We start from the raw sequence: 23,829 nt of genomic DNA, 5'->3' as shown, positions 1-23,829 counted from the left end.
GGCTGCCAGCTAGGAGTCACCCCTTGATTGCCTGGCTCTGGTGGCCAGCCGGGCTTCTTTCCCAGGTTCCACAGGACTGCAACAAACAGAAAAATAGTTCTTAATAGGCTATCCCCCAAGGGCACAGCACAGAGGCAGCACAGAGAAATACCCAGTCCTACCCTTTAAGAGCTATATTTCCATACTTCATAGAGCTGCTGCCTGAGGGTCCTGCTTCCAGTCAGCCTCCATCCAGGTTCTGACAGGATCCTCTCCTTTGGGACACGGACAGGTCTTGGCACACCTTCATCTACTAGGAGCCACTAAAACAAAGTAGGCTGCCTGGACAATCACAAAGGTATGAGAAACAACCAAGAGCTAGGGCAGGGCAGAATAATAAGTTTCATCAAACTTTTTTCTAACACAGAGAAACCAGTACAGAGAATCAAGTAAAATGAAGAAACAGAGGAACATGCACCAAATGAAAGAACAAGATGAAACCTCAGAAAAAGACCTTAATTAAGTGGAGATAAGTGATTTACCTAACAAAGATTTCAGAATAACAGTCATAAATGTGCTTACTGAGATCAGGAGAACAATGTCTGAACATAGTGAGAATTTCAATAAAGAGAGAATATAAATAAGTACCAAACAGAAATCACAGAGCTGAAGAACAGATAACTGCACTGAAAAGTCCAAAAGAGGAGTTTCAACAGCAGGCTAGATGCAGCAGAAGAAAGGATCAGTGAACTCAAAGAGAGGGCAGTGGAATTCACCCGCTCAGAGCAGCAAAAAGAAAAAAGAATGAAAAAGAGTGAAGATAGTTTAAGGGACTTTAGGCACAACCAATATTTGCATTATAGGAATCCCAGAAGGAGAAGAGAGAAAGGGGCAGAATACTTAGTTGAAGAAATAATGGCTGAAAACTTCACTACTTTAGGGAAGGAAACAGATATCCAGATCCATGAAGCCCCGAAAGTTCCAAAGAAGATGAATCCAAACAGACCTACACCAAGACCCATTATAATTAAATTTTCAAAAGTTAAAGACAAGGGGTCAATCTTAAAAGCAGCAAGAGAAAAACAACTCGTTTTGTACAAGGGAACTCCCATAAGACTGAAAGCAAATTTTTCATCAGAAACTTTGCAGGCCAAAAGGAAGCGGCATGATATATTCAAAGTGCTGAAAGAAGAAAAGTGTCAACTGAGAACTCTCTACCTGGCAAAGCTGTCCTTCAGAATTGAAGGAGACATAAAGAGTTTTACACACAAGCAAAAGTTGAAGGAGTTCATAACCACTAGACTGGGCTTAGAATAAATGTTAAAGACATTTATTTAAGGTGAAACAAAAAATCACTAATTAGTAACAGGAAAACAAAGTATAAATCTCAAAAAAACTAATGTTGTAAAAGTGATAGATTAATCACTTATAAAAGACAAAAGTAGTAAAAATAACTATAATACAATAATTTGTTAATAAATACACAAGATAAAAGGATGCTAAACAGCCACATGCAAAAGAATAAACCTTGACCACTATTTTACACCATACACAAAAATCAACTCAAAATGGATTGAGGACTTGAACTTCAGACCTGAAACCATAAAACTCCTAGAAGAAAACATAGGAAGTAAGCTCCATGACACTGGCCTTCGTGATGATTTTTTAAAAATCTGACACCAAAAGCAAAAGCAACAAAAGCATAAGTAAACAAGATGGACTGCAGCAAACTAAAAGCTTCTGCACAGCAAAGGAAACCATCAATAAAATGAAATGACAACCTACTGTATGGGAGAAAATATTTGCAAGTCATATCTGATAAAAGGCTAATATCCAAAATAGATAAAGAACACATATAACTTAATAGCAAAAAACCAAATAATACAATTTAAAAATGGGCAGAGGGCTTCCCCAGTGGCGCAGTGGTTGAGAGTCTGCCTGCTGATGCAGGGGACATGGGTTCGTGCCCTGGTCCGGGAGGATCCCACATGCCGCGGAGCGGCTGGGCCCGTAAGCCATGGCCACTGAGCATGCGCGTCCGGAGCCTGTGCTCCACAACGGGAGAGGCCACAGCAGTGAGAGGCCCACTTACTGCAAAAAAAAAAAAAAAAAAAATGGGAAGAGGATTTGACTAGACATTTTTGCAAAGAAGATATACAGATGGCCAACAGGTACACAAATTGGTGCTCAACATCACAATCATCAGGGAAATGCAAATCAAAACCACTACGAGATATAATCTCACATCCGTAAGGATGGCTGTTATCAAAAAGTAAAGAAACAACAAGTGTTGGTGAGAATATGGAGAAATGGGAACACTTATGTACTGTTGATGGGAATGTAAATAGGTACAGCCAGTATGGAAAACAGTATGGAGATTTCTCAAAAAGTTAAAAATAGAACTACCATATAATCTAACAATTCCACTTCTGGGTATTTATCCAAAGGAAATGAAATCACTAACTAGAAAATATATATGCATCTCCATGTTCATTGTAGCATTAGTTACAATAGCAGTACATGGAAACAACCTAAGTGTCCACCAATGGATGAATGGATAAAAAATTGTGGTATACATGCACCATGGAATATTATTCAGTCAGAAAAAAGAATGAAATCTTGCCATTTTCAACAACACGGATGGGCTTTGAGGGCATTATACTAAGTGAAATAAGTCAGACAGAGAAAGAGAAATACTGTAAGATCTCTCTTCTATGTGGAATTTAAAAACCAAAACAAAACAAGCTTATACTACAGAGCCAGTGGTGGGGGTTGGGGGTCAAAAAGTAAAAAGAAAATAAAGAGAAAAAAAATCTTGTTCTCTTTGTCAAGTATTTTTGAGGGTCCTATACTTAGTTTCTTCATACGTAAGACAGAGATGTTAATCATAACGTTAGTACAGATGGTACCTGACTTATTATGGTTTGACTCATGATTTTTCAACTTTACAAGGGTGCAAAGGTGATACACTTTCAGTAGAAACTGTAGTTCGAATTCTGAATTTTGATCTTTTCCCAGGCTAGCAATACATGGTATGATACTCTCTCATGATGCTGCAGGCAGCAGTGAGCCTCACAATCACCGTGGTAAACAACCAATACTCTGAGAACCGTTCTGTACCCATAAAACCATTTTGTTTTTCAGTTTCAGTATTCAATAAGTTACATGAGATATTCAATACTTGATTATAAATTATGCTTTGTGTTGGATAATTTTGCCCAGCTGTAGGCTAATATAAGTGTTCTGAGCAAGTTTAAGATAAGCTAGGGTAAGCGACAATGTTTGGTAGGCTAGGAGTATTAAATGTCTTTTCAACTTATGATGGATTTATTGGGACGTAACCCCATCATAAGTCAAGGAAGATCTGCAATAATAATGAGACTTCTTACTTATTGAATATTTACTGTGAGCCAGACACTGCACTAGGCACTTCACATGAATTATCTCATTTGATCCTCATATGAGCCCAAAGAGTGAGGTGCTCATTATGTCCCTGTTAAACAGATGAGAAAACTGGGGTACAGAGAATGTGATTAGGTTACTCATGGATGCACAGACAGTGAGTGGTAGAGCCAGAGTGACCACAGTGTAGTAGGAGAGGCGCTGGTTTGGGATCAGAGCCTTGGATTCCAACCTTGATTATCTCATTAATTCTATGACCTTGGAAGTCATCCAATATCTCTGGGTTTCAGGGTTTTATTGTTGTTTGCTTGTAAATGAGGATGTTGGAAAGCATGGACTTTATTTAAGCCCTTTCTATCTCTGACATTTGGAATACAAAAATAAATAAAACAAAACAAAACATAACTTTTTGCTTAAAGTAATAATAATAATAATGTATTGGGTGATTATAGAATATGGGAAAGAAAATAGAGTCAGTGAGATTAAAAAATAGATTAAAATCCATTGAATAAAATAGGAATCCATGAGTCCATACTCACATAAATAAACTAACAAATAAATTGAAAGTCTGATGATTAACACGATATTTACAAAATCCCAAAGTAACTTCCCATAAAGTATTCATTAACTATAAAGTGGAGAAAAGTAACTTTACCGTGGAGAAGGCTGAGAGATACTATATTAATCTAGTGATCAAAATTAACATCATCAGTAATGGAGCAAACTCAAATCTCATGCCTTTTAGTAGTCAACATCACTTCTGGAATATTCTTAGCAAAGATGTATAACTTAAATCTAATCACGAGGAAACATTAGTAAACCAAAACTGAGGGATATTACACAAATAGTTGGACTCGTTATCCTCAAAACTGTCAAGATTGTGAAAGTTAAGGAAAGACTGAGGAACTACTCCAGTCTGAAGGAAATCAAGAGACATGACTGATTCTAAACTAGACCCTCTTTCTACAAAAGACTTTAGTGGGGAAATAAGTAAAACTCAAATGGAGTCTGAGAGTTAAATGGTAGTAATGTATGGCTGTTAATTTCCTGGTTTTGATGATGGTCTTCTGGTTATGTATAAAAGGGTCTTTGTTTGTAGAAAATACAAATAAAAGTATTCAGAGTCAACGGTGCATCATGTTACCAACTTACTTTCAAATAGTCAAGGAAGAAAAGAGGTTCTTTTTACCATTCTTACAACTTTTCTGCACGTTTGAGAAAGAGAGATGGAAGGAAAGAGAAAGAGACAGACAGGCAGGCAGACCAGGGCTAGGATCACCTATATGAAGTTGACAGCACTGAAGTTCATGGTATAAGCGATGCTGCTGAGTCCAGGAACTGCCTAAGTCATTCTGCCCAGTCTCTAAGCTAATCCTGATTAAGACCATGATGCATATACTAAGAGCATAATTCTACAGTGGATTCTTGTTTCCCCTCTATTTACCTGCTCAGCCCACAGCCTGCTTGACTAGAACTTGGAAACACTTCCCAGCTGTAGCTAGGCCCCTATACCCACGGAAGCACCCAAACCCTGCTCTCCAGAATTTCTACCTAGCGGCTGGGTCTCGTTCAGAAGTGGGTGGGGGGCCTCCCTGGTGGCGCAGTGGTTAAGAGTCCGCCTGCCGATGCAGGGGATACGGGTTCGTGCCCCGGTCTGGGAGGATCCCATATGCCGTGGAGCGGCTGGGCCCGTGAGCCATGGCCGCTGGGCCTGCGCATCCGGAGCCTGTGCTCCGCAACGGGAGAGGCCACAACAGTGAGAGGCCCGCATACCGCAAAAAAAAAAAAAAAAAAAAAAAGAAGTGGGTGGGGCATCCAGAACCCCAAAGTTAGCAGCCACCTGACTCTAAGTATCTTTACTATCTGCGAATATAGGCTGACCTGCCCCACCCACCATATCTCCCCCAGAATGTCTCTGCAAGTCTGGATCAAGCTTGAGTATGCAACAGCTTTTTACCCCGTCAATTGCTGAAGTCCCAACAGCCTTCCCAAACTCCCCTTCCTTGGCCAAAATGGAAGGAATGGGTGATACCTCTGAAGAAGAATTTAGGGGATGTACAAGGAGGAAGAAGAAGGCAAACAAGGGAAGGGTTGGGAGGGATGACTGCGGCAGTAGCATGCTGTGCAAACCAAAGGAGGAGTTTCAAAGAGAGCAGGGGATTCACCAAGGTAAGGAAGTACAATGAAAAAGTCTTTGGACCTGATCCTTGGGAGGTCACTGGTGAGCTCTGAGAGGGCATCTTCTGTAGAGTTTGAGGCAGAAGTCAAATGATGAGATGTTGGATATCAGGGGTAAAGGCAGCAAAGAAGTTTTTCAAGGAAAGGCAGAGGTGAGATAGTTTTGCAAGATTTAAAAAATGAAATATTGGGCCTCCCTGGTGGCGCAAGTGGTTGGGAGTCCGCCTGCCGATGCAGGGGATGCGGGTTCGTGCCCCGGTCTGGGGGGATCCCATATGCCGCGGAGCGGCTGGGCCCGTGAGCCATGGCCGCTGGGCCTGCGCGTCCGGAGCCTGTGCTCCGCAGCGGGAGAGGCCGCGGCAGTGAGAGGCCCACATACCGCAAAAGGAAAAAAAAAAAAAAAAAATGAAATATTGGGGGCATATGGAGAACCCACATCATGTTTGGTAGGCTTTCAGAAGAAACTATGAACTAAAAATAAAAATATGGGAAAGAGTGGTTGGGGTATTTGGTCATGGGATAGAATTAAGGGGACAGGTAAAAGATTTGACTTGGAAAGTAGAGACTGTATGAGACCTAAAAAAGGGGTAGAGGGGGACAGAAAGAATATATAAAGATAGTAATATTTTTAAAAGATGCAAACTGTGACATCAAAAACATTAAATTAAAAACTTAGGGCTTTAGAATGCATTTAAACTTCAGTTGTATCAACTTAAAACAGACTGTTATAAGATGCTTTATGCCAAGCCTCACGGTAACCACAAGGCTAACCTAACAGTAGGTATACAAAAGATAAACAGAAAGGAATCTACTTATACCACCATGAAAAGCAACAAATCACAAAGGAAGAGACCAAAAGAAGAAGAAAGAAACAAAGGAATTATAAAACAGCCCCAAAACAATGAACAAAATGGTGGTAGGTCCATACTTATAAATAATTACTTTAAATGTAAGGGACTAAATTCTCCAATCAAAAGACAAAGTGGCTGAATGGATAAAAAACAAGACCCAACTACATGCTGCCTACAAAAGATTCACTTCAACTTTAAGAACACAGACTGAAAGTGAAAGGATGGAAAAAGATATTCCATGCAAATGGAAACCAAAAGAAACCTGGGGTAGTTATACTTATATCTGACAAAATAGACTTTAAGACAAAAAGTGTAATAGGAGACTAAGAAGGTCATTATATAATGATAAAGGGGTCAATCCAACAAGAGGATATAACATTTGTAAATATTTGTGCACCTAAGAAGGAGCATGTAAATACATAAAGCAAATATTAATAGACCTAAAGGGAGAAATTGACAGCAATATAAGAATAGTAGAGGACTTGAATACCACACTTTCATCAATGGATAGATCATCCAGATAATCAATAAGGAAACAATAGACTTTAACTATGCATTAGGCCAGATGGACTTCAGATATTCACAGAACATTCCGTCCAAAAGCAGCAGGATACATATGCTTTTTAAGTGCACGTAGAACATTCTCCAGGACATATCATATATTAGGCCACAAAACAAGTCTTAATACATTTAAGACGACTGAAATCAAATCAAGCATCTTTTCCAACCATAATTGTATGAAACTAGAAATTAATTCCAAAAAGAAAATTGGAAAATTCACAAATACATGGAGATTAAATACCATTACTGAACAACCAATGATCAAAGAAAAAAAGGGATTTAAAAATATCTTGAGACAAATAAAAGTGGAAATACAACATACCAAAACTCATGGGATGCAGAAAAAGCACTTCTAAGAGGGAAGTTCATAGAGATAAACACCTACCTTAAGAAACTAGAAAAATCTCAAACACCTTATCTTTATACCTCAAGGAAATAGAACAACAAACTAAGCTCAGAGTTAGTAGAAGGAAGGAAATAAAGATCTGAGCAGAAATAGATGAAATAGAGACTATGACAATAGAAAAGATCAATGAAACTAAGAACTGTTTGCTTTTTTTTTTTTTTTTTGCGGTATGCGGGCCTCCCACCGCTGTGGCCTCCCCCGCTGCGGAGCACAGGCTCCGGACGTGCAGGCTCCGGACGCGCAGGCTCAGCGGCCATGGCTCACGGGCCCAGCCGCTCTGCGGCATATGGGATCCTCCCAGACCGGGGCACGAACCCGTATCCCCTGCATCGGCAGGCGGACTCTCAACCACTTGCGCCACCAGGGAGGCCCTGCTTTTTAAAGAGATAAAATAGTTAAATCTTTAGCTAGACTCAACAAGAAAAGAAGAGAGAGGACTCAAATAAAATCAGAAATGAAGGAGGAGACATTACATCTGATACCGCAGAAATACAAAGGATCATAAGAGACTACTATAAACAATTATATGCCAAAAAAATTGGACAACCTAGAAGAAATGAATACATTCCTAGAAACACACAACTTACCAAGACTGTATCATGAAGAAATAGAAAATCTGAGCAGACAAATTACTAGGAAGGAGATTTAATCAATAAGTCAAAAACCTCCCAACAAAGAAAAGCCCAGGAGCAGATAGCTTCATTGGTGAATTTTAGCAAACATTTAAAGAAAAATTAGTACCAGTCCTTCTCAAACTTCCAAAAATTCGAGGAGGAAGGAACACTCCCAAACTCATTTTATGAGGCCAGCACTACCCTGATACCAAAGCCAGACGAAGACACTAACAAAAAAACTACAGGCCAACATCTGTGATGAACATAGATGCAAAAATTCTCAACAAAATATTACCAAACCAAATTCCACAGTGTATTTAAAGGATTACACACCATGATACAGTGAAATTTGTCACTGGGATGCAAGGATGGTTCAACATGTGCAAATCAATGAATGTGATACACCACATAAACAAAAGATAAAAATCATATGATCATCTCAATAGATGCAGAAAAAGTGCTTGACAAAATTCAACATCCATTCATGATAAAAGCTCTCAATAACTTTTCAGAAAGATGACACCGAAAGCAAAGAAGGAAGACCCTGTCTCTCCCAAAGCCAAGACTCTGAAGGTCAAGAAAGCAGTGCTAAAAGTCATTCCCAGCCACAAAAGAACAATATATGTCACCCAGCTTCCAGTGCCTAAAACACTGTAACTCTGAAAGCAGCTCAGATATCCTTGGAAGAACACCTCCAGGAGAAACAAGCTTTTACTATATCATTATCAAGTTCCCCCTGACCACCCAGTGAGCCATGAGGAAGATAGAAGACAACACCACATTTGTGTTTATTGCAGTTTTCAAGGCCAAAAAACCAGATCAAAAAACCAGATCAAACAGGCTGTGAAGAAACTCCATGACACCGACATAGCCAAGATCAACGCCCTGATCTGGCCTGATGAAGCAAAGAAGGCATTTGTTTGACTGGCTCTGAACTTTTGTTGCCAACAAAACTGGGATCATCTAAACTGAATCCAGACTAATTCTAAATATAAAATTTTTCACCATAAGAAAACTCTTAATAAAGTGGGTATAGAGGGAATGTACCTCAACATTATATAGGCCATATATGACAAGCCCACAGCAAACATCATACTCAGTGGCGAGAAACTGAAAGCTTTTCCTCATGATTGGGAACAAGACAAGGATGTCCACACTTGCCACTTTTATTCAACACAGTACTGGAAGTTCAAGCCAGACAAATTAGCAAAGAAAAAGAAAAGTCATCAAATTGGAAAGAAAGAAGTAAAACTGTCGCCATTTGCAGATGACATGATCTTATATGTAGAAAAGCCTAAAAGACTTCTAACCTAATTTGTTAGAATAAACAAATTCAGTAAAGCTGAAGGATACAAAATTAATATACAAAATCAGTTGTGTTTCTGTACACTAATGATGAACTATCAGAAAGAGAAAAATTTAAAAATCCCATTTACTGTTGCATTAAAATACAAAGAAATAAATTAAACCAAGGAGTTGGAAGACTTGTACCCTGAGAACTATAAAACACTGATGAAAGAGATTGAGGAAGGCACAAATAAGTGGAAAGATAGTCCATGCTCATGAACTGGAAGACTTAATACTGTTAAAATGTCCTTTGTACTCAAAGCAATCTACAGATTCGATGCAATCCCTATAAAATTCCAATGGTATTTTTCACAGAAATATAACAAACAATTCTAAAATTTGTATGGAACCACAAAAGACCCTGAGTAGCCAGAGAAACCTTGAGAAAGAAGAACAATGCTGGAGGCATCATGCTTCCTGATTTCAAACTGTATTACAAAGCTAGAGTATTCAAAACAGTATGGTATTGGCATAAAAACAGACACATAGATAAATGGAGCAGAAAGCCCAGAAATAAACCTATACATATATGGGCAATTTATATACAACAAGGGATCCAAGAACACACAGTGGGGAAAAGATAGTCTCCTCAATAAATGGTACTGGAAAACTGGATAGTCACATACAAAAGAACGAAACTAGACCACTGTCTTACACCACACATAAAAATCAAATCAAAATAGATTAAAGACTTGAACGTAAGATCTGAAACGACAGAATTCCTAAAAGAAAACATAGGGGACAAGCTCCTTGATCCTAGCAATGACTTTTTGAATTTGACACCAAAAGTAAAAGCAAGAAGCAAAAAAAAAAAAAAAACAAGTGGAAGTATATCAAACTAAAAATCTTCTGCATAGCAAAGGAAACCATCAACAAAATGAAAAGGCAACCTATTGAATGGGAGAAAATATTTGCAAATCATGATTCTGATAAGTAATATCTACAAATATATAAAGAACTCATACAACTCAATAGCAAAAATCCCCCCCACAAAACCTGATTAAAAAATGAGCAGAAGATATGAATAGACATTTTTTCCAAAGAATACTCACAGATGGCCAACCAGTACACAAAGAGGTGCTCAATATCACTAATCATCAGGCAAATGCAAATCAAAACCACAACAAGATATCAACTCATACCTATTAGAATGGCTATTATCAAAACTACAAGAAATATCAAGTGTTGGCAAGGATGAAAAGGGAACCCTTGTGCACTGCTGGTGAGAGTGTAAACTGGTACAACCACTGTGGAAAACAGTATGGAGGCTCCTCAAAATATTAAAAATGGAACTATCATATGATCCAGCAATTCCACTTCTGGGTATTTATCCAAAGGAAATGAAATCACTATCTTGAAAAGACAGATGGACCCTCATGTTCACTGTAGCATTATTTACAATAGTCAAGACATGGAAGCAACCTATGCGTCCATTGATGAATGAATGAATAAAGAAAATGTGGTTTATGTATACAATGGAGTATTATTAAGCTATAAAGAAGGAAATCCTGCCATTTGCAATAACATGGACCTTGATGGTATTTCACGATAGGTGAAATAAGTCAGAGAAAGACAAATATTATAAGATATCACTTATATGTGGAATCTAAAAACAAAAAACCTGAGCTCATAGATACAGAGAACATATTGGTGGTTGCCAGCGGTGGGGGATTGAGAGGTGGATGAAATGGGTAAAGGTGATCAAAAGATACAAGCTTTCAGTTATGAGATAAATAAGTCCTGGGGATGTATGTACAGCATGGTGACTATAACAATATTGTATCGTGTATTTGAAAGGTGCTAATATTGTAGAGCTTAAATTTTCTCAGCAAAAGAAAAAAATATTTCTAAGTGTGTCGTGATAGCTGTTAACTAAACTTACTGTGTTGATCATTTTGCAATGTACATGTATCAAATCACTATGCTGTACATTTAAAACTAATACAGTGTTCTATGTCAATAATTCCTCAGTTTTAAAAAGTCTGAGCCAACACAGATAAATTGTGATCTAGACTAAGTCACAAATGTGAATTTAAATTTTTTCATTTTTATCCATGTAAACCATGCCTTGCCTGAACATTTTTCCTACAATGAATTTCTCTGTTCAGAATTTTCCATGGGTTTATGATGTTGTAGAAAGAATTTTAAGATGTGAGCAGCTAACAAATATGTAAATATTAAACAACGTTTGGAGGGGGAGGGGGTTCTCTGTTTTCACCACAATAATATTAAGAAGAGCACTTAAAATAATAAACTGTGTTTTATTAAAAAAAAAAAAAAAGCCTGAATTTGTAGCATTTGCTGATTTCCTCGGTCTGATTTCCACCATGGCTCTTTGAAGCTACCAACATGTCACTGAACATGGGGGGTTGGAAAGATGCGTGTGCAGCACAACTTTATATTGTATTTCCACCATGCAGATAAAACAAATGTTAAGTAACCTCAACAGCATAGTTAACAGTAAAATGTAGTAACACGGTAAGTTGTAGATTTTGAGTCCTTATTACCTATTTAAACATTTATCTAATTGTGTGCTTCTATCATTTAATTTTAATAATGCCTCACAAAACTCCAGAAAATTAAACAGTCAGCTCTCAAGAGCTTGCAGCAGTTAGGAGGCTAGTGCAGGACACCCAGAGGCCGCCATGGGATGAAATGAAGTGGGACGGGGCTGGAGAAAAGGCCATGAAGTCAAGCATTGTTAGGAAGACACAATCTTCAGAACTAAGTGGCTCTGAGGATGCAGGGGGATCAGGAAAGCAAGGTTGCTGAAGGTGGTTCCCAGGTTTGGGGGACGCGGGGCGAGGTTGAGTGGAATGGGTGGTCCCATTAGCCAAGCCAAGGATTTCCGCCGATATGGGGTAAAATGTGGTGACCTCATTCTCATCCACCCTTGGGTCTTCCACTGGGCCAAAGTGCTGGAAGGCAATTGCTGCTTAATGGAAAGAGGAATGAATGCCCAGCTTACGCTGAGCACATGCCCCAGCCTGAAAAGTTCTGAATGTGAAGTGAATTAATTCCTTCTGAGGAGACAGACACCAGGTGCTGCTTTGGAAAAAGAAAACTTTCCTATCAATTGCTAATTCCCATAAATTGCATAAAAATAGGTAAATAAGTAAAACTTTAACCTAAATCAGCTCTAAGGTAATATAAAAGCTTCTTGTGCTCAATTATTTTAAGTCTCCACAGTGAACAGAATATCTTTCAATAGTCTGAATGACACAAATCATACAAAGATACAACCTTTGGAATTTTAGTTAAATTTGGGGGGTGGGGAGCTCCTCCTTCCCAAAGGCCAACATAGAACCTCCTCCTTAAATCCTAGTTGTCTTAAACGTGTCAGAGATAAAGAGCTAACGTTAATTTTTAAGAAACAGCTCAGCTATGTCTGTTTACCATTCATCAGCAAACCTATTTTACTTTTCTTAAGTCAAGCAAATTTCTCTTCACGTTTAGGCCTCCCATCCTGAGGCTCACCTGAGCGGGGCCTCTCCATCGGGGCAGCCCGTTACAGGTGAGCAGGCAGGAAAGGTTTCACACAGAGGGAAACGTGATTTCCGGCTCGGACTTTGAGTGCCTTCCCCTCTGTTTTTCCCATTCTCCGCCTCCTAGCTGTCCCCACCACAGGTCAGGTGCCTTATAAATACCTACGGCCGCGGCGGAGAGAACAGGAGAAGAGACCAGCCGGGACAGAGGAATCCCACCCCCATGCAGGGCAGACAACCCCAGGCCTGCTGCCCTGCTAGCCACGAGTGTGCTAGCCACGTGTGTCCACCTGAAACGAGGCAGCCTCCTTTCCCACGGGGCTCAGGGTAGGTACACGCGCCCAGAATGTTCTCAGTCAGTCCCCTCCCTTGTCGGCTAGGTGGCTCTCTCAGCTTCAGACGTGTGGGGTCTCATGAAGCTTGTCGTGCCCAGCTACAACAGCGGCCAGCAGCGCCAGGCCTGCGGTCGCCTCTCTCTCCTGTGAGCCGAGACTTTCTCACACATGTAATCGCATCGCTGAATTCTCAGCGTGCGGGCCTGTTCCCTGCTGGGAGCTCCTAGTTGCCTTACCCTCAGACACCCCGCAGGTACCCCATTCCCATCTGCTCGGGGTTTGGCTGTTCAAACGTGGTTTCTCACGAAAAACTGTGGTTTTGCAATATTGGAGCCCTTTCTTTAAATAGCTCCGTGTAAATATGTACTAAAGCTAAATGGAAAAATGTTGTTTACTTAGTGGCTTTACCAAATCTATCAACAAATATTTGGGGCACCTACTGTGAGTAAAGTATATATGTACAAACTCAGTACCGTGGTAATACACTGATTAGATATAATACATCTCTAAACATGAACAGCCACCCTCAGTGCAAACTGAAGTCATGTTTTCAGTTGCAGTGTCCTTTTTCTCCCACTTCAGGAAGTCACACTTGGACGTGCGCCTTGGGAGAACACAGCAAATACTCTTTGCAACGGTGTGTGATATGTATATTGGCTACATACAGGTGAAAACTCTACATGTAATAATACTTTGGGACTAGACAGAGCTGTATCTTTGATTTCTTATGCCTTCCAAAGGTTACTGTATTAGGGAATAAAAATTAGCTTTCAAAATACTTTCCTGTTATCTACTGGGTACACACAGTGGCCGGAAGTGAGAAGTGACCCAAAGCAGCATAAGATTAACAGTGGAATGGACGATGCAGAAAACCAGTGTCACCGTCACCTTCACTGGTGGAGAGAGAGATGGCGGGCAGGCTTGGGGAGATTCTTGGAGGGAAAAGAAGCTGGACTGAGTCCTGAAGGACGAGGAAGCTGCAAAGGGTCTACATCATTCAAAGACATGTGACATAGATAATCTAGACAATAATCATTTTAAGATGACATATATTACATATTTTGGGGGGAGAAATGGGCTAGGCAATCTTCCCAACGACTCTGTAATTATGTGTACTTATGGGCAGGAGAAGCACATCTTGGAGCACATTTGGATCATTTGATATATTTTCCATGTAATGCAATATTAAGTAAAAGTGAGGATAAAATTGACACGCTAACAAAATCCAAGTTGAATTAGTTAGATGCTGAGGTTCTAGATAGACCAGAAACCTGCAGAATGTATTTTTAGGATGCAGAATTGTAATGGTGTTAGAAATACAAAGTGGCATCAGTAATAAATGTATTGAGGCTAAAGAAAAAATTCTCCCCACCTTGTTTCTATGGATACTTTTTATATGTTAACACAGGAAATCAAAAAACAAAACAAAACAAAACCCCCATGTGACACATCTCAAATATTGGGAATTTAGGATACACTGAAAACTTGTTTTTATCACCAGGGATCAGCAATGAATAGAAACCAGCAAGTGATTCTACCCATCTTTCTCTCCTGGTTGCCCGCAACAGCCATGCTCTTCCTGTTTTACCGAGAATGCAGTGGGATGAGGCTCTCTGAGCATTAAGGCCCCTATTCTGTGCACGCTGTGGGGAGGCCCCCAAATCACAAAGAGGGCTATCAGCCAAGCCACTTCCTGGGAAGGAAAAGATGAGAGGGAGCTGACCCTGGCAAACGTGGGGAGAGTCGAGACCTAGGGGCAACGAGGGGAGAGACGCACCCAAGAGAAGGCCGGTCTGGGGTGGGGCTGCAAGGGCCACAGGGGCAGTGGGTGGGAGGCCGTGGTGCCCAGAGCTCCCACTGTCCACCCAATAGCTCTAGAAAGTGACAGCTAACTTTCTGCTGCAGTTGGAGAACTAATGGAAGGTGCCCCACACACTTCCCTGAACAAAAATGGTCCCTGAACGTCTGCTTAAGCACCCATCATGGAACAGAAAAGCACTCCTAGGAGCCTGGGTTACAGCCTCCTCTCCTGGGAGGCTCAGTAAGTCTGCAGCCGACTCATTGACAGAAGCCAGACTGTGTGTGTAGCTCTTTGAGCCCCTCTATCTCCTGCAAAAGGGCGCAAAGAGCTGGATTCGGGGTAAGATTTGGCCTGGAAGGGAAGGGCTAGACCCCCAACAGAAATAATGTGAGAGCCACAAATGCAAGCTACATGCATAATTTTAAGTATTCTAGTAGCTGCATTAGTGACAAGAAACAGGTGAAATTAATATTTTAAGTACAATATGTGCGAGATGTTATCATTTCAACATGTTATCAACATGAGACTGAGATATTTTTAATGAGCTAATTTACATTCTTTTTCATACTAAGTCTCTGAAATCTAGCACATGGTTCACACTTGAAGCACATCGCCATTTGTTGAGCCACATTTCCATCTGGGACGTGCAGGTCTAGGGCACAAGCTGGGCATGCCTGGGGCAGAGCTGGGGGTCCTCTGCAACACAACATTCTGAGCAGCCTGGGTCAGGGGCCTCATGCTCAGGAGGGGAAAGCTGGAGGGCCAGAAGTGAAAATAAGCATTCCTGACTATATTAAACCAGGAACAGCCTCTGCTCATGAACCAATATTCCAAATTCACACTATCAGAGTCTTGAAGTCATTCATCTTATCTAGTATCTCTTAAACTTCAGAGTGAATTAGAAGCACCTGGAAGGCTTATTAAAACAGACTGCCCAGGCCCATCCCCCAAATTTCTGATTCTGTAGTCTGGTTTTGTAATTCTAACAAATTCCTGGGGCCACTGCTGCTCCAGGGAACCACACTTGGAGAACCACTGATCTAGTCTAAACTCTGGCCAATGAGTGACCTCCCTTGACAGCTTTTCCCACTGAAAGCTCAGTCTACTGCTATTTGATTACCTCCCATGGTGGTGAACTCACTACCTGATAAGGCTACAAACTTTGGTCAATTCTAATAATTCTTTCCTATATTGAGCCTAATCGGATCCCTTAAAACTTTCCACTGCTTTTGCCTTCAGGACCTAGTCTCTCCTTCCCTACTTGAAGCCTTCACAAAACTAAAGACCTGTTCCTTCCCCCTTCTTACTCCCTGACACTCTATGTCCTTGCATCTTGTTTTAGGCACTTCTGACAGGTTTGGTCTTAAGCATTATTATTACAGTAAAGTTCTATTTTTCCCTAATCTTTACAATTTCAAGATTAAATAGTTTACTATAAAACAAAATACAGTCATTCCTTGTTATTCATGGGGGATTGGTTCTAGGACCACCCTCCTAGTTTTCCTCTGCTCTCATGGATATTAAAATCCACGGACGCTCAAGTCCCTTGTATAAGATGGCATAATAGTATGAACCCTAAAAAGCTTATCTCAAAGCAAAGTTTCATTACTGCAAATTTGGCCAACTCAGCCCCTATTTCTGCCTCTTCTATCCCCAAATAAGTTACAAGCGTGAAACTGCTTTTAAAGCAGTGACTTCCAAATGCCCGTCCCCATACTGATGTCAGGCTGTGACGATGCTTACATAGGTTTTCACTGATAGAAACAAGGTTTCAACTAAGGCAAACTGATTCATGTTAAATAGCTATTCTTCATTCAGAGATTATGTCCTTCCTATTTCCCAGGGCTGAAACAACCTTCCTGTCATGAGGGTGAGGTGGTGGTCAATGAAATTCCAAAGGCAGGAACCTCTGTTGTCTAGCTCTGGAAAGCCCTGTGCAAAATCCAGGTCAGATTGGTCTCAGTCTGCTCTCAACCAGCTTTTGTCCTGGAATGCTGATTAGTCAGAAAGCAGACCACTTCCTCTGAGCCTGGCTATGACCTTCTCCTGCTATAACCCCATTGACCAAGGGAATATTTTCGGGAGCTGCTCATTGGGTGGGCTGTGCTTCCTGACTTCACAAGAGAACAACTTCCTCTTACTGGACACGAGACACATGCATCTCCCTGAGGCGTCTCCGTGGCCTATGTGTCACCCCCGCCCCCCCATGAGAACAGAGACCAGATGACACAGTACGATGGACACCACCAGCTGCAACCCCACACTCGCTCCAGGGCTCCAAGCCTGCCACTGGCTGCTGGCTTTTGAGAGTGCTGTGCTCCCCATATTCTAATGGCCAAGGCTTGGAGGAGAAGTGAGAATGGGGGCCGTACTGCAACTGGGCTGGGGGTGGGCACTATGGGGGTGGCAATGGGGAGATCCCCTCTCCTTGGACCAGGCCAGCTTAGGAGGAGCTGGTGTAAAGCTGGGATCCTGGAAGCCTCCTTCCCCTATATGAGTCCAACTCCTGGACCGTGCTTGCAGATGTCTGAAATTTGCGTTTCAGCCATGCATTTGGATTTCGACCTGGACCTCATGAAAAGGCAAAGCCTCAGGGGAACTAACTTCTCACACTGGTATAAAGGGGTTGAGACAGGCTCTGAACCAGGGTGCGGGGGATGCCAGGAAGGCAAAGGGTGTTCAAAGAAGTATGTGCATGCATGGAGGCGGGGGAGGCCTTCCAGAGGGTGGGGCAGATGGTCCCTGACCTAAGAAAGTGGGAAATTCAAGAAAGAAAATTATCTTTTAGAAATGAGGTTGGAAAATTTTTTCTGTAAAGGGCCAGAGTACATATTTTAGGCTTTGCTGGCCACATGGTCTCTGTTGTACCTGCTCAACCCTGCTGTTGTAGAATGAAAGCAGCCTCAGGTGCTACGTAAAAAAGAATGTGGCTGTGAGCCAATAAAACTTTATTTACAAAACAGACCACATTTGGCCTGTAGGTGGTAGCTTGTTGCCCTTTGTCCTAGATGACACCTAAGAAAATCCTAGCCAGCCTCCTTCAGTCCTGCGTACTGTGCTTCTGCAGCACCTGTTTCACACCTCCCCACACTGTGCTCTAGAAATGTGTCCTGTTTGTCTGTGGCCCCATAGCTTCTGGGGCAGAGACGTCGTGTCCCTGGCGCCAGCACGGAACAGGTGTTTAATACATATCTGGGGAGAAAATGTGTGAGTGCTGCAGGAGGTGACAATGTTTACGGCAGACTAACCTCGCAGGGCATTTCCAGCCTTTTGGCAAAAAGCTACAGGGTTCACATAGGAAAAAAGATCTTTGCTGATGAAAAGCACCACCAGCAGACAGCAGCCTGGCTTCCAATTTCATTCCTTGTTAAAATGCAAACCCACGGGTGGATTTTGACTTCAGGGCTAAACCCCAGAAAGCCGCGCCACTACAACCACCTGCAGACGGGCTGCTCCCACCCTCTAGGGAGCCCTTCCCATCACAGACCTATCACCATTCACTTCAGCCTCCTTTGATGAGAAGGAAAAACAGTGTGGCTGGCCAAAGATATAAAAATTATTTGTTATTGGAAAATCTAAGTGTCTCTCTAGGCCAGTGCAGCACCATTAGGTGACGTCAATGGCTCAGGATATCTGAGCCCTGCATTTCCACCCTTCTCAGAACAGCAGCTAATTTACGGCAATAAAGACATTTCTATTTAGAGCCTCAGAAAAGAGGAGGTGGCCCCTCTTCTTCTGCATCCCTGAGTCCTGTGCTAAGGACTTGCCCGCTCTCCCTGTGAAGCAGGAAGAGTTTACAGGTGGCAGGAGGCCAGGACCGAGACATTCAAGTCCACTCCAGCTCACCAACAGCTTGAGGGCCTACTATGCACCAGGCAGCATGGGCACACAAAGACAAGCACAGCCCAGGGATCCTGCTGGAGAGGAGAGGGCAGTGAGGCACACAAGTAGCCATCAAGACAGTGGGCGTGATACACAGCAAAGAAGGTACTTTGGGGGCTCGAGGAGGGAGATGGAACTTGATGTTTCTTGGGCTGGACCATGGAGGGCTGCTAGAATTTGGGCACATGGAGCTGCAGGGAAATGGTGACAGGAGACGGGGTCCATTCACTAAACAGGAAAGCAGGGAAGGAGGAGGAGCAAGGCTAGGCTGGTGGGGGAGGATCTGCTCGGTTTTGGACGTGGACAATACTCGACTCATTTCTGGATGGGTGCGAACAAGCCCAAGTGGGCCTGGGTCCTGCACTGTGGCTTCACAGCCCATAGCAGTTGGTTTGCACTGCCTGGGTTCACTAGTTTGTCTCTAAAAAGCCATCAGGATGTCATGTGATTCTCCCGCTACCCATGTCACCTCTCACGTGGACCTCATTCTTCCTCCTGCGATGTCTAAACTTTGCTGTTGGGAGAATTTTTTTTCCTGTGAAAGTCAGTTCCCATCCTTTCCCAGAGGTCTCCAAGGACTTGCCTCTCTGCATGAGTTTATGTTATTAAGTGAAAATTTCCTGATTCCAGATGAAACACTCAGTACTGAAGGAGGCATTTTATTGAACTAAATCTTACAAAAAAATACATGATTCCTTTTGCTATTCTAGAATATTTTCCCAATATTCTTAAGAAGAACAAAGCTGGAGGAATCACACTCCTCAATTTCAAACTATGTTACAAACCTATAGTAATCAAGACAGTATGGTATTGGCATAAAAACAGACACATATTTATCTGCATAGATAGTTCAATGTATCTAATGATGTAGATCAATAGAGAGTCCAGACATAAACTCACATATATATGGTCAATTAATTTATGACAAAGGAGCCAAGAATATACAAAGTGGAAAGAATAGTTTCTTCAGTAAATGGTGTTGGATTAAATAGCTACATGGAGGGCTTCCCTGGTGGTGCAGTGGTTGGGAGTCCGCCTACCAATTCAGGGGACATGGGTTCCATCCTTGGTCCGGGAAGATCCCACATGCCGCGGAGCAACTAAGCCCGTGTGCCACAACTACTGATCCTGTGCTCTAGAGCCTGCAAGGCACAACTACTGAGCCCACGGGCCATAACTACTGAAGCCTGCATGCCTAGAGCCCGTGCTCCGCAACAAGAGAAGCCACCGCAATGAGAAGCCCGGGCACCACAACAAAGAGTAGCTCCCGCTTGCCGCAACTACCACAACTAGAGAAAGCCCGTGTGCAGCAACGAACACCTGATGCAGCCAAAAATAAATAAATAAAATTTTTTAAAAAGCCACGTGGAAAAGAATGAAACTGGATCACTATCTTACACTACACACAAAAATCTACTCAAAATGGATTAAAGTTTTGAACTTAAAATCTGAAATCATGAAATTCCTAGAAGAAACCATAGGGGATAAGTTCCTTGATGTTGGTCTTGCAGTGATTTTCTGACACCAAAAGCAAAGGCAATGAAACCAAATATAAACAATTGGGACTACATAAAACTAAAATGCTTTGCATAGCAAAATAAACCACCAACAAAATGAAAAGATATCCTACCAAATAGGAGAAAATATTTGCATATCATATGTCTGATAAGGGAGTTAGCATCTAAAAAAATATTACGAACTCATACAACTCAACAGCAAAAAAACAAACAACCCAATAAAAAATGGGTGGAGGATCTAAATAGACAGTTTTCTAAAGAAGACAAACAGGTGGCCAACAGGTATACAAATAGGTGTTCAACATCACTAGTTTTCAGGGAAATACAAATCAAAACCACAGTGAGATATAAACTCACACCTGTTAACATGGCTATTATCAAAAAGTAAACAAATAACAAGTGTTGTCAAGGATGTAGACAAAAGGGAAACCTTGTGCATTGTTGGTGGGAATGTAAACTGGTGCAGCCACTATGGGAAATAGCATGGAAGTTCTTCAAAAAATTAAAAATGGAACTACCATATGATCCAGAAATTCCACTTTTGGGTATTTATCCAAAGGAAATAAAATCACTAACGCTAAAAGATATATGCAACCCCATACTCACTACAGCATTATTTACGATAGCCAAGACATGGAAACAACCATGGATGGTTGAATGGATAAAGAAAATGTGGTATATACATATACAATGAAATATTATTTAGCCATAAGAAAGAAGGAAATCTTGCCATTTGCAACAACATGGATGGCCCTTGAGGGCATTACGGTAAGTGAAATAAATCAGATGGAGAAAGGCAAATACCATATGTTATCACTAATATGTGGAATCTAAAAAAACCCTCAAACTCATACACACAGACAACAGATCGGTGGTTGCCAGAGGTCGGGGTGGGGGAGTTAGGTAAAAGGGATGCAGGAGACTTCCCAGGTGGCGCAGTGGTTAAGAATCTGCCTGCCAACGCAGGGGACACGGGTTCGAGCCCTGGTCCAGGAAGATCCCACATGCCGTGGAGCAACTAAGCCCGTGCGTCACAACTGCTGAGCCTGCGCTCTAGAGCCCGCGAGCCACAACTACTGAAGCCTACATGCCTAGAGCCCATGCTCTGCAACAAGAGAAGCCACCACAATGAGAAACCCACGCACCGCAACAAAGAGTAGCCTCCGCTCGCCTCAACTAGAGAAAGCCCGCGCACAGCAACAAAGACCCAAGGCAGCCAAAACTAAATTAATTAATTAATTAATTAATTATTTTTAAAAAGGGATGCAGGAGGTCAAAAAGTACAAACTTCCAGTTATAATGAATAAGTCCTGAGGATGTACTGTACAGCATGGACTATAGTCAATAATGCTATGTTGCATATTTGAAATTTGCTAAGAGTAGATATTAAAAGTTCTCAAAAAAAAATTTGTAACTACATATGGTGATGGATGTTACCTAGACTTACTGTGGTGATCATTTCACAGTATATACAAATACTGAGTCATTATTTTTTTAAAAAGCAGATGGACATGGATACCTTCGATGGGCTGAGACACCAGCTGGAAGCTCACTGCACTGAGTCTCCTCCCCTCTGGAGCTGCCTTCTCACTGGGAGGAGCCCAGGCATCTTGGGTCTGCCATGCCCCAGCTTACTTCCTGGCCTGGCCAGGCTTCCTCCTGATCCCACACCACTTCCCAAGCCTCTGACATGTTACACTAAAATGGATTATGCCCTGAAGCCCTTCATATCCTTGAGAGACACTGTCCCTTCTTTTAAAATCTTCATCTAAGTCAAAGGTCATGTTTGATAGACATTCAAAAATAGATCACTGGAGGTACACACACACACACACACACACACACACACACACACAAAATGGAATACTACTCAGCCATAAAAAAGAATGGCATTTTGCCATTTTCAACAACATGGATGGACTTGGAGGGTATCATGCTAAGTGAAATAAGTCAGACAGAGAAAGACTGTATGATATCACTTATATGTGGAATCTAAAAAATAAAACAAATGAATGAACAAAAAAGAAACAGACTCAGATATAGAGAACTAGTGGTTACCAGAGGGGATAGGGAAAGGGGGAGAGGAAAACCTGGGTAGGGAATTAAGAGGTGTAAATTACTCTGTCTAAAATGAATAAGCTACACAGATATAGAGTATAACACAGGGAATATAGACAATATTTTATAATAACTATAAATGGACTATAACCTTTAAAAATTGTGAATAACTATGTTGTACTTCTGAAACATATAATACGGCACATCAATTATACCTAAATAAAATAAATAGATTTGTATTAAAAATAGATCATTGGTAATTATGTTTGTTGAATACTTTTTAATCAACAAACTTTAAAGCATGAAGTGACAATACACACAATCCAGTGCTAAAGTATAAACCAAAAAGAAAAAATATCACAGCAAGATCCTTTTTGACCCACCTCCTAGAGAAATGGAAATAAAAATAAACAAATGGGACCTAATGAAACTTAAAAGTTTTTGCACAGCAAAGGAAACCATAAACAAGATGAAAAGACAACCCTCAGAATGGGAGAAAACATTTGCAAACAAATCAACGGACAAAGGATTAATCTCCAAAATATATAAGCAGCTCATGCAGCTCAATGTCAAAAAGGCAAACAATCCAATCCAAAAATGGGCAGAGGACCTAAATAGACATTTCTCCAAAGAAGATATACAGATTGCCAACAAACACATGAAAGGATGCTCAACATCACTAATCATTAGAGAAATGCAAATCAAAACTCCAGTGAGGTATCACCTCACACCGGTCAGAATGGCCATCATCAAAAAATCTACAAACAATAAATGCTGGAGAAGGTGTGGAGAAAAGGGAACCCTCTTGCACTGTTGGTGGGAATGTAAATTGATACAGCCACTATGGAGAACAGTATGGAGGTTCCTTAAAAAACTAAAAATAGAACTACCATGTGACCCAGCAATCTCACTACTGGGCATATACCCCGAGAAAACCATAATTCAAAAAGAGTCATGTACCACAATGTTCATTGAAGCACTATTTACAATAGCCAGGACATGGAAGCAACCTAAGTGTCCATCAACAGATGAATGGATAAAGGAGATGTGGCACATATATACAATGAAATATTATTCAGCCTTAAAAAGAAACGAAATTGAGTTATTTGTAGTGAGGTGGATGGACCTAGAGTCTGTCATACAGAGTGAAGTAAGTCAGAAAGAGAAAAACAAATACCGTGTGCTAACACACATATATGGAATCAAAAAAAAAAAAAAAAAGGTTCTGATGAGCCTAGGGGCAGGATTGGAATAAAGACACAGACGTAGAGAATGGACTTGAGGACATGGGGAGGGGGAAGGGTAAGGTGGGACAATGTGAGAGAGTGGCATGGACATATATACACTACCAAATGTAAAATAGATAGCTAGTGGGAAGCAGCTGCAGAGCACAGGGAGATCAGATTTGTGACC

At 41.3% G+C, this 23,829-nt stretch overlaps 1 protein-coding gene across 9 annotated transcripts in view; it reads right to left on the bottom strand.

Annotated features, from left to right (window-relative positions):
- PDE8B (phosphodiesterase 8B) overlaps positions 1-23,829 on the bottom strand; it is a 258,917-nt gene that overhangs the window by 71,966 nt on the left and 163,122 nt on the right. The window lies entirely within an intron of this gene.

The sequence above is a fragment of the Mesoplodon densirostris genome, chromosome 3, assembly GCF_025265405.1.
Source record: "Mesoplodon densirostris isolate mMesDen1 chromosome 3, mMesDen1 primary haplotype, whole genome shotgun sequence".
Taxonomy (NCBI): Eukaryota; Metazoa; Chordata; class Mammalia; order Artiodactyla; family Ziphiidae; genus Mesoplodon; species Mesoplodon densirostris.
This window is presented reverse-complemented; position numbering and strand designations above follow the sequence as displayed.